This window comes from Phyllobates terribilis, unplaced genomic scaffold (genome assembly GCF_046119375.1).
Source record: "Phyllobates terribilis strain yellow unplaced genomic scaffold, ASM4611937v1 Scaffold_11__3_contigs__length_659146591, whole genome shotgun sequence".
In the NCBI taxonomy this organism is placed as follows: domain Eukaryota; kingdom Metazoa; phylum Chordata; class Amphibia; order Anura; family Dendrobatidae; genus Phyllobates; species Phyllobates terribilis.
Window position 1 is genome coordinate 91,985,925 of NW_027362771.1, and position 19,186 is coordinate 92,005,110.

Sequence of the window (19,186 nt, forward strand, 5' to 3'; positions counted from 1 at the left end):
ATGCTAAGCTTACTGTAGATGTATCATTATTTTATGGCTTTCCTTATCATATGTGTAATGAACTATTACAAATAAGCCTTTCATTGCCAGAAATTGCTGAAGTTGGTCGAAAAAATTTACCAGCAAGATAAAAAAGAAAGTTATGTTGTTTGATGAGAAATGTTGAGTCTGTGGCAACTGAAACACGTAAATGGAAAGCGGATGTATTGCTGAAACAATTCTTTAAGTGCTTCAAACTTTGTAAATATTTCTACAGTAAAAATATAGATAAGGCCTAAAATATGTCAGTAAAACCATTTTCCCAAAAAAGATGTTAAGTCTGAAGACATCGGTAGTTAAAAAAGATTATATAACATCTATCTGATGGACAAAAAATATCTAAATATATATATATATATATATATATATATATATATATACACGCATATATACATATACTGTGTATATACAGTACAGACCAAAAGTTTGGACACACCTTCTCATTTAAAGATTTTTCTGTATTTTCATAACTATGAAAATTGTACATTCACACCGAAGGCATAAAAACTATGAATTAACACATGTGGAATTATATACTTAACAAAAAAGTCTGAAACAACTGAAAATATGTCTTATATTCTAGGTTCTTCAAAATAGCCATCTTTTGCTTTGATGACTGCTTTGCACATTCTTGGCATTCTCTTGATGAGCTTCAAGAGGTAGTCACCGGAAATAGTCTTTCAACAATCTTGAAGGAGTTCCCAGAGATGCTTAGCACTTGTTGGCCCTTTTGCCTTCACTCTGCGGTCCAGCTCACCCCAAACCATCTCGATTGGGTTCAGATCTGGTGACTGTGGAGGCCAGGTTATCTGGCGTAGCACCCCATCACCCTCCTTCTTGGTCAAATAGCCCTTACACAGCCTGGAGGTGTGCTTGGGGTCATTGTCCTGTTGAAAAATAAATGATGGTCCAACTAAACGCAAGCCGGATTGAATAGCATGCCGCTGCAAGATGCTGTGGTAGCCATGCTGGTTCAGTATGCCTTCAATTTTGAATAAATCCCCAACAGTGTCACCAGCAAAGCACCCCACACCATCACACCTCCTCCCCCATGCTTCATGGTGGGAACCAGGCATGTAGAGTCCATCCGTTCACCTTTTCTGCGTCGCACAAAGACACGGTGGTTGGAACCAAAGATCTCAAGTTTGGACTCATCAGACCAAAGCACAGATTTCCACTGGTCTAATGTCCATTCCTTGTGTTCTTTAGCCCAAACAAGTCTCTTCTGCTTGTTGCCTGTCCTTAGCAGTGGTTTCCTAGCAGCTATTTTACAGTTCAGAAGCTCCTTTCGAACAAGCGGTCCTATGTGCAAATGTAACATCACCTAGAATAAAGTTTTGAGTTGAAAACTGTTTGATTTCAGTTTGTAATAACCTGCTAATGCTTATAATTTCAAAAATGACAATTTTTTTGTTCTTTATTAAAATGAAAAGGTTGAAAACTCTGCTCTGCATAATAATTTGGAACATGCATTTTGAGTGCAGTTTGAGTTTTTTATTTTTTTTTAAATATACTGTTATCATAGGCAGTTTGTACAAAAAACCTTTCAATTGTACTCTAATAGTTATTTGACTGGAAAATTACAATGACTGCAATTCATATACAGTAGGTAATTTGGGAAAATCTGAGAAAATATTATTTGCATAATAATTTGTAACACAGTGTATATAATCAGTGCTTTGCATGTGTTATTGTCGCTACTTAGATATATCTACTAAATAAATAAAATGTAAAAAAAACGGCATGGGCTCCCACGTAATTTTCATAACCAGCAGAGGGAAAGCCGACTACCGATTTTAATAGCAAGTGAATGGGTCATTAGGCCAGCATGTTCCTTGGCTATTAATAACGGCCCACAGCTGTTTGATTAGCGTTTACCGGTTAGTAGCGTTAAGTGAGCATGCTCGTTTAACCCTTTAAATGAGCACGCTCGGGTGCTAGTCGAGTAGTTTCGGCATGCTCGGCATCTCTGAGCCGCCACAGCTGCATGTGTCGCGGTTGTTTGACAGCTGTGACACATGCAGGGATTGCCTGTTTTCTGTTTGTTAGGCAATCCCTGCATGTGTCACAGCTGTCTAACAGGCACGACACATGCAGTCGCGGCGGCTCAAACAGAGATGCCGATCACACCGAAACTACTCGACGAGCACCCGAGTGTACTCATTTAAATGGTTAAACGAGCGCGCCCACTCAAGACTACTGGCTAGATTACAGGGGGAACCAAGAAAAAATTGACATAGAGTCCTACTATAAAATCTAACCAGCAAAGGCTAAATAGACAGTTGTGGGCTGATATAATAGCCAGGGAAGGGGCCACGGATCCTGGCCCCCTTCATGGCTAATAACATCCGCCCTCGGTGGCCCCAGAAATGGCACATCCATAAGATGCACCAAATCTGGCGCTTAGACTTGGTTCCCACTTGCCTTGGTGCGGTGGAAAGAGGGGTAATAGGGTTGTGGTTTATGTCAGCTTTGTATTTGCAGCTGACATGAAGCCCGGGGGTTAGTAATGGAGAGGCGTCTATAAGACGCCCCCATTACTAACTCCATAGTCAAAGTTTGTAAATAAACACAGATCCTGAATAAAATCCCTTTTTTTAAATAAAAGTCCACACTTTTTTACACATTTATTTAAAAATAAAAAAACACATTTATACTCACCTTATGCCTATTCCTCTGAAGCCCGTTTCCCTGTAAAAGACAGAAAATATTAAACAACAAAAATACTCACCTTACACCTAATCCTCTGAAGCCATTGTCCCCTGTAAAAAAACAAAAGTAAAAAACAACAATATCCCTCACCTGTCTGACATACTGTCCCATGTCATATTCCATGTCTATGATAACTGGTTTACAAACAACACTGCCATGATGAGAAAAATCTCACGGTTCTCACAGTGATCTCATTGAGTTCACCGCAGTTCATCCTGGATTGCAGTGAACTGCCTATGGGAATGCACCTTCAGTGACCAGCGGTACCCTCTATGACGTCACCGCTTGTCACTGAAGCTGTGACAGTTATCGTAGATATGGATTACAGCGTGGCACAGTATGTCAGACAGGTGAGTATTATGGTTGGGTTTTTTTTTTTTTTACAGGTGACACAGGCTTCAGGGGATTTGGTGTAAAGGTCAGTATAAGTGTTTTTTTTTATTTTATTCTTAATTTTACACCTGCTGTAGCCACCGGGGGCAGCCTACACTTATCAACATTGTCCCTTGCTAGCGCTGAGCTCAGCGCAAGTATGGGACAATGATGAGAGCTGCCTCCAGCAGCCATGCTGGGGATCAGCGCGAACTGTACCGCTGATTCCCAGGCGCCGGTACGTGTCACGCTGATGACACACGGATGCCATCCGTGTGTCATTAGCGTGCACATGTGCAGCACGCATTTTATGCATGCTCCACAAAAAAAACTGACATGTCTGCAGGTTTTTCACATGGTCCATGTAAAAAACCTGACAATAAATACAATGGGTGTGCTGTGTGCATGTCCGTATTTGCGGCCCTTTCAAAATGGGCTGCATATGGACATACAAAATGGACGTGTGAAATAGGCCTTACAGCCGCGGTGATGTGAACATATTTGACGAGCACACCAAAGATACTCTATTAGGACTCAAGCGTGCTCGGATAACACCTTATCCGAGCATGTTCGCGCATCACTAGTTAAGAGCAATAAAACATAAAAATGATCAATGTAAATCAAAATGAATATCCCGTGGAGGTCTGGATTTGGAATGATACTCAAAATCAAAGTGGAAAATCAAATTACAGGCTGATCCAACTTCAGTGGAAATGCCTCAAGTCAAGGAAATGATGCTCAGTAGTGTGTGTAGCCTCCACGTGCCTCTATGACCTCTCTACAATGCCTGGACATGCTCCTGATGAGGCAGATGGATGTTCTCCTGAGGGATTTCCTCCCAGACCTGGATTAAAGCATCAGTCAACTCCTGGACAGTCTGTGGTGCAACGTGGCATTGGTGGATAGAACGAGACATGATGTCCCAGATGTTCTCGATTGGATTCAGGTCTGGGGAACGAGCAGGCCAGTCCAAAGCATCAATGCCTTCATTATGCAGAAACTGCTGACACACTTCAGGTACATGATGTTAGAACCTTGTTCTTAGGTTTTTTCCTTTGCTGGTCACATGACCTTGTTGGCCTATTTAATCCTGCTCCGCCCTTCTGGCTTTGCTGGACTTCATTGTTTAACTACTTTCTAGCTAGCCTGTGCTCTGTATCTAACTCTGTTAGTTTGCTTGGTCTACGGACCTCTATGTTCTATATATTTTGTTTGTTCGTCTGTCTGCTACTATTTCTGTTAGGAGGTGTCCCATTTTCCTCCCAGTCCTTAGTACTTGTAGTGATTCCTTCCCCACATCTATAGGTCTCCGTACAGACTAGCTTAGGACTTTAGCAGGTCTGATCGCAGGATCAGGTCCCCTGTTACATCGTAGGGATTAAGCTGAGTTCTATCGTAGGGACAGATCTCCTCTCTTTCCTTAGCTCTGGTAGCAGAACATAACAGTAAGTCCAGCCCAGCAATGCTCTAAGGAAAGATTTTTTTTTCTGTTCCATCATGGTGTCGGTTCTGGATTTGGCTAAACACCTGCAGGGACTCTCTTTGGAGGTGACTGAGCTCCGTCAGCACGTGAGTAACTGTCCTGGAGCACATTTCTTGGAGCCTAAGGTACGTTTGCCGGATTTATTTTTTGGTGAACACCGAGAATTTTTTTCATTTAAAAATGCTTGCTTATTGTATTTTCGTTTGAGACCCAAGTCCTCTGGGGATGATTCCCAGCGCATAGGGTTTATAATGTCACTTTTGCGCAAAGAGCCTCAGGAGTGGGCCTTTTCTTTGCAACCTAGTGATACATGCTTCAGTTCAGTGGATAGTTTTTTTTCTGCTTTGGGACTATTATATGATGATCCTGACCGTGTCTCATCAGCTGAGACTGAGTTAAGACGTTTGAGACAGGGATCAGGTAATGTGGAAAAATATTGTACTCATTTCCGTCGATGGTCTACTCAAACAGGGTGGAACGATTCTGCTCTGAAAAGTCTATTTCTTGCTGGGCTCAGTGAAAGGGTTAAAGACCTGCTAATTGCTTATCCTACACCTGAAGATTTGCAACAGGCTATGCAATTAGCTATACGGGTGGATAGGAGACTGCGTGCAAGGGTTAATGAGAGCAAATCCTCTGCTATGTCAGTTTCTGGTTATGAGAATGTGTGTACTAACAGTGGTGAATCGATGGAGATTGGAGCGATGGCACCTCGCTCTCAAGAAAAAGATCGCAGATTTTCTGAAGGCTTGTGTTTCTATTGCGGAAAATCTGGTCATTTAATTAAAGACTGTGAGCTTCGTATCAAGAAAGAAAAAAAAATGGTCAGTCATGCCCGTATTGCCTGTTTAAATTCCAAGGGTGTATTTTTAGCTGCTTCCACGATTGCTCAGGAAAAATTAATGGAATTTCGGGTGTTTGTTGATTGTGGGTCTACTCTGAATGTTATTGATGGGGGATTCTTGGAAAGACTCAATTTAAAACCCGAACCTTTATCATCCCCCATTGCTGTGGTTTCTGTGGATGGTTCCCCTTTGAAGAATATTACTCTCAAGGTCAGTGAATTTCCTCTCACTATTAATGGTGTTCACCATGAGAAATTGGATTTGGTAGTGTTGAATAACTTGCCTTCTCCAGTAATATTGGGATTGCCCTGGTTAAAATTTCACAATCCTGTACTGGATTGGTCTACCAGTGAAATTAAATCCTGGAGCCATAAATGTTATGACAAGTGTTGTAACGGGCGTATTGCAGCTTTGAATAGGGGAGAATTGCCTGTTCCTATTCAGGATTTTTGGAGATTTTTCTGAGAAGGAATCACAGGTTTTGCCTCCCCATAGAGACTATGATTGTTCTATTGAATTTGTCCCTGGAGCGACTCTTCCTAAAAGTCGTTTATTTAACCTTACTATTCCTGAGAGAAAGGCTTTGGAGGAATACATACAGACAAGTTTGGCCGCCGGTCACATTAGGCCCTCTAAGTCTCCTGTGGCGGTTGGATTTTTTTTTGTAAAAAAAAAGGACGGCGGTTTACGTCCTTGTCTGGATTTTCGTGAGATTAACAAAATTACTGTACGCAATCCTTACCCACTGCCATTGATTCCTGATCTGTTTAACCAGTTAATGGGGGCCAAGTGGTTCTCAAAAATTGACCTTAAGGGGGCATACAATCTGTTGCGCATGAAGGAGGGTGACGAATGGAAGACTGCTTTTAACACTCCTGTGGGTCATTTTGAGAATCTGGTTATGCCTTTTGGTCTTACTAATGCTCCTGCATTTTTTCAGAATCTTATTAATGACATCCTTAGACCTTTGATCGGCAAAAATGTGGTTGTGTATTTGGATGACATTTTGATTTATTCGCCGGATCTGGAGTCTCATTGGCGGAGCGTACGTGAGGTATTACAGTTATTAATGGACAATTCGCTTTTTGCTAAGCTGGAGAAATGTGAGTTCGCTGTAAAGAGAATTAGTTTTTTGGGCTACATTATCTCCAGCGAAGGTTTTGAGATGGACCCGGTTAAAGTTCAAGCTGTACAGGAATGGCCTAGGCCTATTGGTTTGAAATCGATACAGAGGTTTTTGGGTTTCGCCAATTATTACAGAAAATTCATAAAAAATTTTTCTAGTATTGTCAAACCTCTGACCGATCTCACCAGGAAAGGTGCTGATGCGGTTCAGTGGTCTTCTGAGGCCATTGAAGCTTTTGTGTATCTCAAGGAGAGGTTCACCTCTGCTCCCATCCTTATGCAGCCTGATGTGACTAAGCCGTTTTTGGTTGAGGTTGATGCTTCCTCTGTGGGGGTTGGCGCAGTATTATCTCAGGATAACGGGGATGGATTACATCCCTGTGCCTTTTTTTCAAAAAAATTTTCAGAGACTGAACTGAATTACGATATTGGTAATCGGGAATTATTGGCTATTAAACTCGCATTTGAACACTGGCGCCACTTCTTGGAAGGTGCGGAATTTCCCGTTCAGGTTCTTACGGATCATAAAAATCTGATATATCTTGATGCTGCCAAGCGCCTGAGTGCCCGTCAGGCTAGGTGGGCACTGTTTTTCTCGCGGTTTAATTTCTCCGTTACTTACATCCCTGGTACTAAGAATGTTAAGGCGGATGCCTTGTCTCGCAGTTTTTCTCCCATAGTCGGTGCTGAGAAAGAGGAGAACATTTTACAAGAAGGTGTTGTGATAGCTGCTTTGGACTCCGTTTTGGAAGATGAGATTCTTAAAGCACAGGAGAATGCCCCATCTAACACTCCTCATGGGAGGTTGTTTGTGCCTGGGACCTTTAGGAGAGATTTGTTTGTTGAGTGTCACGAATCTCGGTTGGCAGGTCATCTCGGAATCTCTGAGACCAAGAGACTGGTGGGTCGCAGTTTTTGGTGGCCTGGATGGCAGAAGGAAGTCATTAAGTGGGTGCGCCAATGTACTATTTGTGCTAGATCTAAGTCCTCACATACTCCTGCTGCGGGGTTGCTTTGTCCTTTGGAGGTTCCCAGTGCTCCTTGGACACATTTGGCTATGGACTTTATAACTGACCTTCCCCCCTCTGAGGGTTTTACTGTCATCTGGGTGGTCGTGGACCGTTTTAGCAAGATGTGTCACTTGGTTCCCTTCGTCAAACTGCCCTGCGCTAAAACTCTCGCTAAGGCCTTTGTCAAGGAAATTGTCAGACTTCATGGCGTTCCTACTGACATTGTTTCTGATAGGGGTCCTCAGTTCGTGGCTCGTTTTTGGCGTGCCTTTTGTGACAGGTTGGGAGTTCATTTGTCGTTCTCGTCCGGATATCATCCTGAATCTAATGGCCAGACAGAAAGGAAAAACCAGGATGTTGAGCAGTTCTTGCGTTGTTTTGTGGCAGACAATCAAGAGGGGTGGTCTGAGTTTCTGCCACTTGCTGAATTTGCTCTGAACAATCATACATCTTCTTCTGCTGGTTGTTCGCCTTTTTTTTGTTGTTCTGGGAGACATCCGTCGTTTGGGTCGTTCTCCAAGTTGGGATCTGCCGTGCCTGAGGAGGAGAATTTTTCCGGTGATTTGGAGAGAGTTTGGACGGATGTGCGTGGTAATCTTCAGGAGGCCAACAGAAAATCTAAAGACTACTTTGATAGGAAACGACAGGAGGTTTTGTTCGCTGTTGGTGACATGGTTTGGTTGTCCTCTAGGAATCTGCGGTTGAGGATTCCTTCTAAGAAATTGGGTCCCAAGTTTGTAGGGCCCTTTAAGGTGCTTCAGGTTGTCAACCAATCTGCTGTTAGGTTGGAGGTTCCTACCTCCTGGAGAATTAATCCGGTATTTCATGTCTCTCTGTTGAAAAAAGCTGTTGTATCGGATTGTGACGCCTCTGCCTCTGTTCCTCCGGTGGTGGAGGACGGGGAATATGAAATTTCTCGCATCCTTAACTCTAGACAGTATAGAGGTAGTTTGCAGTATCTTGTGGCCTGGAAAGGTTTCGGACCCGAGGATAACTCTTGGGTGAGGTCGGATGATGTTTCCGCGTCCAGACTTATCAGAGTGTTTCACAGGAGATTTCCTGATAAGCCTGGTCCTAGGGGATCCGGAGGATCCTCTTAGAAGGGTGGGTACTGTTAGAACCTTGTTCTTAGGTTTTTTCCTTTGCTGGTCACATGACCTTGTTGGCCTATTTAATCCTGCTCTGCCCTTCTGGCTTTGCTGGACTTCATTGTTTAACTATTTTCTAGCTAGCCTGTGCTCTGTATCTAACTCTGTTAGTTTGCTTGGTCTACGGACCTCTATGTTCTATATATTTTGTTTGTTCGTCTGTCTGCTACTATTTCTGTTAGGAGGTGTCCCATTTTCCTCCCAGTCCTTAGTACTTGTAGGGATTCCTTCCCCACATCTATAGGTCTCCGTACAGACTAGCTTAGGACTTTAGCAGGTCTGATCGCAGGATCAGTGTTAGAACCTTGCTGTTAGGTTTTTTTTCCTTTGCTGGTCACATGACCTTGTTGGCCTATTTAGTCCTGCTCCGCCCTTCTGGCTTTGCTGGACTTCATTGTATATCTACTTTCTAGCTAGCCTGAGCTCTGTATCTAACTCTGTTAGTTTGCTTGGTCTACGGACCTCTATGTTCTATTTTGTTTGTTCGTCTGTCTGCTACTATTTCTGTTAGGAGGTGTCCCATATTCCTCCCAGTCCTTAGTACTTGTAGGGATTCCCTCCCCACATCTATAGGTCTTCGTACAGACTAGATTAGGACTTTAGCAGGTCTGATCGCAGGATCAGGTTCCCTGTTACATCGTAGGGATTCAGCTGAGTCTCATAGTAGGGACAGATCTCCTCTCTTTCCTTAGCTTTGGTAGCAGAACATAACAGTAAGTCCAGCCAGCAAATTCTCTAAGGAAAGATTTTTCTGTTCCATCATGGTGTCGGTTCAGGATTTGGCTCATCGCCTGCAGGGACTCTCTCTGGAGGTGGCCGAGCTCCGTCAGCACGTGAGTAACTGTCCTGGAGCACATTTCTTGGAGCCTAAGGTATGTTTGCCGGATTTGTTTTTTGGTGAACACCGAGAATTTTTTTCATTTAAAAATGCTTGCTTATTGTATTTTCGTTTGAGACCTAAGTCCTCTGGGGATGAATCCCAGCGCGTAGGGTTCATAATGTCACTTTTGCGCAAAGAGCCTCAGGAGTGGGCCTTTTCTTTGCAAACTAGTGATTCATGCTTCAGATCAGTGGATAGTTTTTTTTCTGCTTTGGGACTATTATATGATGATCCTGACCGTGTCGCATCAGCTGAGACTGAGTTGAGACGTCTAAAACAAGGATCGGGTAATGTGGAAAAATATTGTACACATTTTCGTCGTTGGTCCACTCAAACAGGGTGGAACGATTCTGCTCTGAAAAGTCTATTTCTTGCTGGGCTCAGTGAAAGGGTTAAAGACCTGCTAATTGCTTATCCTACACCTGAAGATTTGCAACAGGCTATGCAATTAGCTATACGGGTGGATAGAAGACTGCGTGCTAGGGTTAATGAGAGCAAATCCTCTGCTATGTCAGTTTCTGGTTATGATAATGTGTGTACTAACAGTGGTGAACCGATGGAGATTGGATCGGTGGCACCTCGCTCTCAAGAAAAAGACCGTCGTTTTTCGCAAGGCTTGTGTTTCTACTGCGGAAAATCTGGTCATTTGATTAAAGGCTGTGAGCTTCGTATGAAGAAAGGAAAAAAAAATGGTCAGTCACGCCCGTATTGCCTGTTTAAATTCCAAGGGTATATTTTTAGCTGCTTCCACGATTGCTCAGGAAAAATTAATGGAATTTCGGGTGTTTGTTGATTGCGGGTCTACACTGAATGTAATTGATGGGGGATTCGTGGAAAAACTCAATTTAAAACCTGAACCTTTGTCATCCCCCATTGCTGTGGTTTCTGTGGATGGCTCCCCTTTGAAGAATATTACTCTCAAGGTCAGTGAATTTCCTCTCACTATTAATGGTGTTCACCATGAGAAATTGGATTTGGTAGTGTTGAATAACTTGCCTTCTCCAGTAATATTGGGTTTGCCCTGGTTAAAATTTCACAATCCTGTACTGGATTGGTCTACCAGTGAAATTAAATCCTGGAGCCATAAATGTTATGACAAGTGTTGTAACGGGCGTATTGCAGCTTTGGATAGGGGAGAATTGCCTGTTCCTATTCAGGATTTTTGGAGAGTTTTTTCTGAGAAGGAATCGCAGGTTTTGCCTCCCCATAGAGACTATGATTGTTCTATTGAATTTGTCCCTGGAGCGACTCTTCCTAAGAGTCGTTTATTTAACCTTACTATTCCTGAGAGGAAGGCTTTGGAGGAATACATACAGACAAGCTTGGCCGCCGGTCACATTAGGCCCTCTAAGTCTCCTGTGGCGGTTGGATTTTTTTTTGTAAAAAAAAAGGACGGCGGTTTACGTCCTTGTCTGGATTTTCGTGAGATTAACAAAATTACGGTACGCAATCCTTACCCACTGCCATTGATTCCTGATCTGTTTAACCAGTTATTGGGGGCCAAGTGGTTCTCTAAAATTGACCTTAAGGGGCATACAATCTGTTGCGCATGAAGGAGGGTGATGAATGGAAGACTGCTTTTAACACTCCTGTGGGTCATTTTGAGAATCTGGTTATGCCTTTTGGTCTCACTAATGCTCCTGCATTTTTTCAGAATCTGATTAATGACATCCTTAGACCTTTGATCGGTAAAAATGTGGTTGTGTATTTGGATGACATTTTGATTTATTCGCCAGATCTGGAGTCTCATTGGCGGAGCGTGCGTGAGGTATTACAGTTATTAATGGACAATTCGCTTTTTGCTAAGCTGGAGAAATGTGAGTTCGCTGTACAGAGAATTAGTTTTTTGGGCTACATTATCTCCAGCAAAGGTTTTGAGATGGATCCGGTTAAGGTTCAGGCTGTGCAGGAATGGCCTAGGCCTATTGGTTTGAAATCGATACAGAGGTTTTTGGGTTTCGCCAATTACTATAGAAAGTTCATAAAAAATTTTTCTAGTATTGTCAAACCTCTGACTGATCTCACCAGGAAAGGTGCTGATGCGGTTCAGTGGTCTTCTGAGGCCATTGAAGCTTTTGTGTATCTCAAGGAGAGGTTCACCTCTGCTCCCATCCTTATGCAGCCTGATGTTACTAGGCCGTTTTTGGTTGAGGTTGATGCTTCCTCTGTGGGGGTTGGCGCAGTATTGTCTCAGGATAACGGGGATGGATTACATCCCTGTGCCTTTTTTTCAAAAAAATTTTCGGAGACTGAATTGAATTACGATATTGGTAATCGGGAATTATTGGCTATTAAACTCGCATTTGAACACTGGCGCCACTTCTTGGAAGGTGCGGAATTTCCCGTTCAGGTTCTTACGGATCATAAAAATCTGATATATCTTGATGCTGCCAAGCGCCTGAATGCCCGTCAGGCTAGGTGGGCACTGTTTTTCTCGCGGTTTAATTTCTCCGTTACTTACATCCCTGGTACTAAGAATGTTAAGGCGGATGCCTTGTCTCGCAGTTTTTCTCCCATAGTCGGTGCTGAGAAAGAGGAAAACATTTTACAAGAAGGTGTTGTGATAGCTGCTTTAGACTCCGTTTTGGAAGATGAGATTCTTAAAGCTCAGGAGAATGCCCCATCTAACACTCCTCATGGGAGGTTGTTTGTGCCTGAGACCTTTAGGAGAGATTTGTTTGTTGAGTGTCACGAATCTCGGTTGGCAGGTCATCCCGGAATCTCTGAGACCAAGAGACTGGTGGGTCGCAGTTTTTGGTGGCCTGGATGGCAGAAGGAAGTCATTAAGTGGGTGCGCCAATGTACTATATGTGCTAGATCTAAGTCCTCACATACTCCTGCTGCGGGGTTGCTTTGTCCTTTGGAGGTCCCCAGTGCTCCTTGGACACATTTGGCTATGGACTTTATAACTGACCTTCCCCCCTCTGAGGGTTTTACTGTCATCTGGGTGGTCGTGGACCGCTTTAGCAAGATGTGTCACTTGGTTCCCTTCGTCAAACTGCCCTGCGCTAAAACTCTCGCTAAGGCCTTTGTCAAGGAAATTGTCAGACTTCATGGCGTTCCTACTGACATTGTTTCTGATAGGGGTCCTCAGTTCGTGGCTCGTTTTTGGCGTGCCTTTTGTGACAGGTTGGGAATTCATTTGTCGTTTTCGTCCGGATATCATCCTGAATCTAATGGCCAGACAGAAAGGAAAAACCAGGATGTTGAGCAGTTCTTGCGTTGTTTTGTGGCAGACAATCAAGAGGGGTGGTCTGAGTTTCTGCCACTTGCCGAATTTGCTCTGAACAATCATACATCTTCTTCTGCTGGTTGTTCGCCTTTTTTTTGTTGTTCTGGGAGACATCCGTCGTTTGGGTCGTTCTCCAAGTTGGGATCTGCCGTGCCTGAGGAGGAGAATTTTTCCGGTGATTTGGAAAGAGTTTGGACGGATGTGCGTGGTAATCTTCAGGAGGCCAACAGAAAATCTAAAGACTACTTTGATAGGAAACGACAGGAGGTTTTGTTCGCTGTTGGTGACATGGTTTGGTTGTCCTCTAGGAATCTGCGGTTGAGGATTCCTTCTAAGAAATTGGGTCCCAAGTTTGTAGGGCCCTTTAAGGTGCTTCAGGTTGTCAACCAATCTGCTGTTAGGTTGGAGGTTCCTACCTCCTGGAGAATTAATCCGGTCTTTCATGTCTCTCTGTTAAAAAAAGCTGTTGTGTCGGATGGTGACGCCTCTGCCTCTGTTCCTCCGGTGGTGGAGGACGGGGAATATGAAATTTCTCGCATCCTTGACTCTAGACGGTATAGAGGTAGTTTGCAGTATCTTGTGGCCTGGAAAGGTTTCGGACCCGAGGATAACTCTTGGGTGAGGTCAGATGATGTTTCTGCGTCCAGACTTATCAGAGCGTTTCACAGGAGATTTCCTGATAAGCCTGGTCCTAGGGGATCCGGAGGATCCTCTTAGAAGGGGGGGTACTGTTAGAACCTTGCTGTTAGGTTTTTTTTCCTTTGCTGGTCACATGACCTTGTTGGCCTATTTAGTCCTGCTCCGCCCTTCTGGCTTTGCTGGACTTCATTGTATATCTACTTTCTAGCTAGCCTGAGCTCTGTATCTAACTCTGTTAGTTTGCTTGGTCTACGGACCTCTATGTTCTATTTTGTTTGTTCGTCTGTCTGCTACTATTTCTGTTAGGAGGTGTCCCATATTCCTCCCAGTCCTTAGTACTTGTAGGGATTCCCTCCCCACATCTATAGGTCTTCGTACAGACTAGATTAGGACTTTAGCAGGTCTGATCGCAGGATCAGGTTCCCTGTTACATCGTAGGGATTCAGCTGAGTCTCATAGTAGGGACAGATCTCCTCTCTTTCCTTAGCTTTGGTAGCAGAACATAACAATCAGGTCCCCTGTTACATCGTAGGGATTAAGCTGAGTTCTATCGTAGGGACAGATCTCCTCTCTTTCCTTAGCTCTGGTAGCAGAACATAACACATGAGGCCTAGCATTGTTATGCATCAGAAGGAGCCCAGGGCCCACTGCATCCCGGTACCTAAGTGCAGTCAGGGTACCTGTGGCTAGCACATGGAGGGTGGTGCGGCCCTCCAAAGAAATGCCACCCCACACCATTACTGACCCACTGCCAAACCAGTAATGCTGGAGGATGTTGCAGCCAGCAGAACGTTCTCCAAGGCGTCTTCAGACTCTGTCACCTCTGTCACACGTGCTCAGTGTGAACCAGCTTTCATCTGTGAAGAGCACAGGGTGCCAATGTCAAATCTGCCAATCTTTGTGTTCTCTGGCAAATGCCAATCACCCTGCATGGTGTTGGACTGTCAGCCAACACCCACGTTTGGATGTTAGGCCTGCTGGAGGTCATTTTGCATTCTTCAGGATCGTTCATTTTGATTGATTCACAATCAATGTTGCTTCATAACTGAATAGGTTGTGTTCGTTTGAGATGTCGACAGCTACTCTTACTCTTAGTATCCCATCAGAGCACTTAGTGCCTTTTTTCCAGAATAAATTTGTGCTTCTAAGGATTAATACAGGCAAAGAACATCATGACTGCTATCTTTTGACAACCATTGCTTGTTCTTTTAGCCTCAGGAGTAGTGTTGAGCATTCCGATACTGAAATATCGGGTATCGACCGATATTCGCGGTATCGGAATTCCGATACTGAGTTCCGATACTTTTAGAATATCGGATACCGGAATCGTAAGTTCCCATAATGCAATGAGCCAGTGAGATTTTATTCAGCCAATGAGGATCCTAACAAGTGTGGGCACATCCTGTGGCATGTTAAGCATGTTATCTAATGGCATGGCTGTGATTGGCTGCTGAAATTATGTCATGATGCACTATAAAAGCCGCCGCCGCCATTTTGGGCTCACTCTGCTGTGAATTCAGTTAGGGATAGGACGCTGCTGTCCTGAGGGACAGTTTTAGCTACCTATTTTCTCTATTGTGCTTTACCCAAGCTACTTTATAAACCGCTGTGCCTTGCAGCGCTAGTGCACAGTGCTCTGCATCTGTACTGTTCACGGCTGTCTGCGAGGTCTCTGTGTGTGAGTGCAGCTCACGCTGTAGTGTGTTCTGCAGCCACGTCTGGTTGTAGTCCGCTCAGCGCGCATCACTGCCCCATACATTGTCCTTTTTTGCTAATTGCTCATTTTTCCTGATTTCTCCTATTAGTGTGGTGGTTCCATCCGTATCCAGCTAGATTGGTTCCAAACACACTATATAGGAGTAGATAGAGAAGCTTTATTTTGCCTTGCAGCGGTAGTGCACAGTGCTCTGCATCTGTACTGTTCACCGCTGTCTGCAAGGTCTGGTGTGTGAGTGCAGCTCACCCTGTAGTGTGTGCTGCAGCCACGTCCGGTTGTAGTCCGCTCAGCGTGCGTCACTGCCTCATACATTGTCCTTTTTTGCTAATTGCTCATTTTTCCTGATTTCTCCTATTAGTGTGGTGGTTCCATCCGTATCCAGCTAGATTGGTTCCAAACACACTATATAGGAGTAGATAGAGAAGCTTTATTTTGCCTTGCAGCGCTAGTGCACAGTGCTCTGCACTGTTCACGGCTGTCTGCAAGCTCTCTGTGTGTGAGTGCAGCTCACGCTGTAGTGTGTGCTGCAGCCACGTCCGGTTGTAGTCCGCTCAGCGTGCGTCACTGCCTCATACATTGTCCTTTTTTGCTAATTGCTCATTTTTCCTGATTTCTTCTATTAGTGTGGTGGTTCCATCCGTATCCAGCTAGATTGGTTCCAAACACACTATATAGGAGTAGATAGAGGAGCCTTTCTGTAGCCTTGTGCCCTGCAGCCCCAGCCAGATTAGCTAATACTAATACCTATTTTTTGTAGCCTCATCTATTGCATTGTAGGTTACCTTCCTGCATTGTAATAGCTACAAAAAGTTTGTGATACTATCGGTATTACATCTTTGGGCACATCCAGTGTCTTTTTGTGACAAAAAAAAACCTAAATAAAGTTCACCAAACACTCCACTTTACAGTTGTGTAGGCCACATTAGCTCATATTAAAGTCTAGTCCACACTTTATAAAATGAGTGTTTCTTATACCTGTTAGCAGCTGTTCAGGAATAAGCACACTAAGCCCTTACTACTTTTCTGCCTATCTTTATCAGTCTACCAAGATGAAGAAGGTAGGGAGTAAGGCATGTGGTCGTGGTCGTCGGCATGGGCGTGGAGTTTCTGCAGGGAGAGGACGTGGGGATTCTGTGCCTGCTGCGGGCACCAGTGACTCAGCATCCCCCAGTTTTACCAGGGAACAGTCCTTTATGTGCAGCTTTGTAGGAGCTCGCCATACCCCACTGTTGCGGGAGGACCAAATTGAAGCAGTTGTCAGATGGATGGCAGCTAAAGCATCGACTTCAATTAGTTCCAGATCCTCTCAGGTCCTGAGCACTGAAGAGCACTCATCTGTCTCTTCACCACCTGCCAAATTGCCCAGGCAGTCAGAGAGCCCTGCACAGCAGCCATCTCTACTTCTGTTCTCTGAATCTCTTGGCTTGGAAAGAGGGGGCCAGCCAAGCATAATTCTAGAATTTGAAGAAGAGGTAGTATGCAGTGATGCGCAACTGTTTTGTCTCTCTGAATCTGAAGAGGAGGGTGGGCCAGTGCCTATGGTCAGCAGCACACCTCAGTACACATCTGATGATGAGACTCAGGTGCCACTTTCAGGTGCGTACTGTGCTGTCGAGACTATCCAGGAGAAGCAGTTGTTTGAAGAGGGTGGTGTAGATGATGAGGTCCTTGACCGATCATGGCGTGAGGGACAGGAAGGTGGTGGGAGCAGCTCTGAGGAAGAGATTCCCCGAACGGCCCAAAAAGGAGGGAGAGGGAGAGGGCAGACTTGGTTGCCTGTAGCCTCCACTCCGGCAACCATTAGGAGCATGCCTCTTTCAAAACCCAAAACGGGCGCTCCCAAGACTTGCAGTGCCTGGTCCTTTTTTGACACAGTTGCAGATGACATTTGCTTTGTCAAATGTAAGCTGTGTAATCAGAAGGTGAAAAGAGGGAAAAGTGTCAGCAATCTCAATACCACAAATATGTGGAAACATGTGCGGACCAAGCACGTGGTGGAGTTACAAAGACACACTGAAGACCTAGGCCAACCTACAGCGCCACCTACCACCTCTTCAGCTCGTGTTGTAGCCTCTTCCTCCATCTCACACACAGCTGGTTCAGCTTCCTCACAGGATTGCCATGGAAGAACCTCTGGCACTGTTGTACAGAGACACCGTGTAATTCCACCACAGCACCACGTTCCCTGTCATACTCACACTCCCAGGCCAGTCTACAGCCATCGTTAGCACAGGCATGGGAGAAAAGACGCCCATACTCGGCAAAACACCCCCTAGCACAGGCTCTGAATGCAGGCATTGCAAAACTACTGGCCCTTGAAATGCTATCATTCAGGCTGGTGGAGACTGACACCTTCCGTAACTTGATGGCATTGGCAGTCCCACAATACAACGTGCCCAGCCGCTTTTATTTCAGCAGGCAAGCCGTCCCTGCCCTGCAACAGCATGTGGAGGGAAAAATTAAACATGCGCTACAAAACGCCATCAGTAGCAAGGTCCACCTGACCACCGATGCGTGGACCAGTAAGCATGGACAGGGACGATACCTTTCCCTCACTGCCCATTGGGTAAATTTTGTGGAGCCGGGTACAGATCTTGAGAGTGGCGCTGTACGTGTTCTGCCAACTCCAAGGATTGCAGGAATCCAGTCTGTAGACATTGACTCCACCTCATACTCCAGTTCCGCTGAATCAGCACTGCAGGAGCCGTCACGGTCTACCTCCACATCAACCCATGAACGGTTACCTGTTACGACCGATATGAGCACAGCCGTGGCCAAACATCAACAGGCCGTATTGAAATTAATTTCTTTGGGGAATCGAAGCCACACAGCGCTGGAGCTCTGGAATGCCATCAAGCAGCAGAGCGACGTGTGGTTTGTGCCAGCGAATCTCCAGCCATGCATGGTAGTGTGTGACAATGGCCGAAATCTGGTGACAGCTCTGGGCCTAGGCAACCTCACTCACATCCCATGTCTGGCACATGTGCTCAACTTGGTCGTGCAGAGTTTTTTGAGGGACTATCCGGATCTTGATGCACTGCTGCACAAGGTCCGCATAGAGTGCGCTCACTTGCGGCGTACCAGCAACGCAAGATCGCTCATTGCAGCTCTGCAGCGCCGATTACGCCTTCCGGAACATCGCATCATATGTGACCTACCCACCAGGTGGAATTCAACGTTACATATGTTGGAGACGTTGTGTGAGCAGCAGGCAGCAGTAATGGAGTACCAGTTGCAGCAGGCACAAACAAGTCGCAGTGCGCGCCGTTCACACTTCACCACCACTGAGTGGGCCTCTATGAAGGACATTTGCCACGTTTTGCGTGCCTTCGATTATTCCACGCGGATGGCGAGTGCAGATGATGCACTAGTCAGCATGACTATCCACCTTATCTGCCTGCTTGAAAAAACACTGCAAGCACTAAGGGAGGAGGTTTTGGAAGAGGTGGAGGATGAGGAGTCACAAATGCCATCTGCTTCTGTACAGTCTGCGCAACGTGGTTCCTCACAAAGGCCTAGGCAGGGGACACTTTGTGAGGAGGATGAGGAGGAGTCAATGGAGGAGGAAGACATCTGTCCAGAGGAGGGAAGTACACAATGCTCTAGTAGTCAGTATCTAGAGCGAGGGTGGGGTGATGCAGAGCAGGCAGAGATCACGCCTCAAGCAGGGGACAGCGTTTCTTGGCCAGTTGGCAGTCTGCAGCACATGGTTGATTTCATGCTGCAGTGGCTGAGAAACGACCGCTGCATCGCCCACATTCTCAACACGGCTGATTATTGGGTGTCCACCCTCCTAGATCCTCGCTACCGGGACAACTTACAAAGCCTCATAACACCGTTGAACCGGGAGCGTAAAATGCGGGAGTACCAAGACGCACTGGTGCATTCCATCATGTTCTCAATTCCACACGAGAGCAGTGCTGCTAGTGCTTTACAAAGCAGCTCAGTGCGTCGAGGCAGTGGAGGAAGCTCTGCACAAAGAGG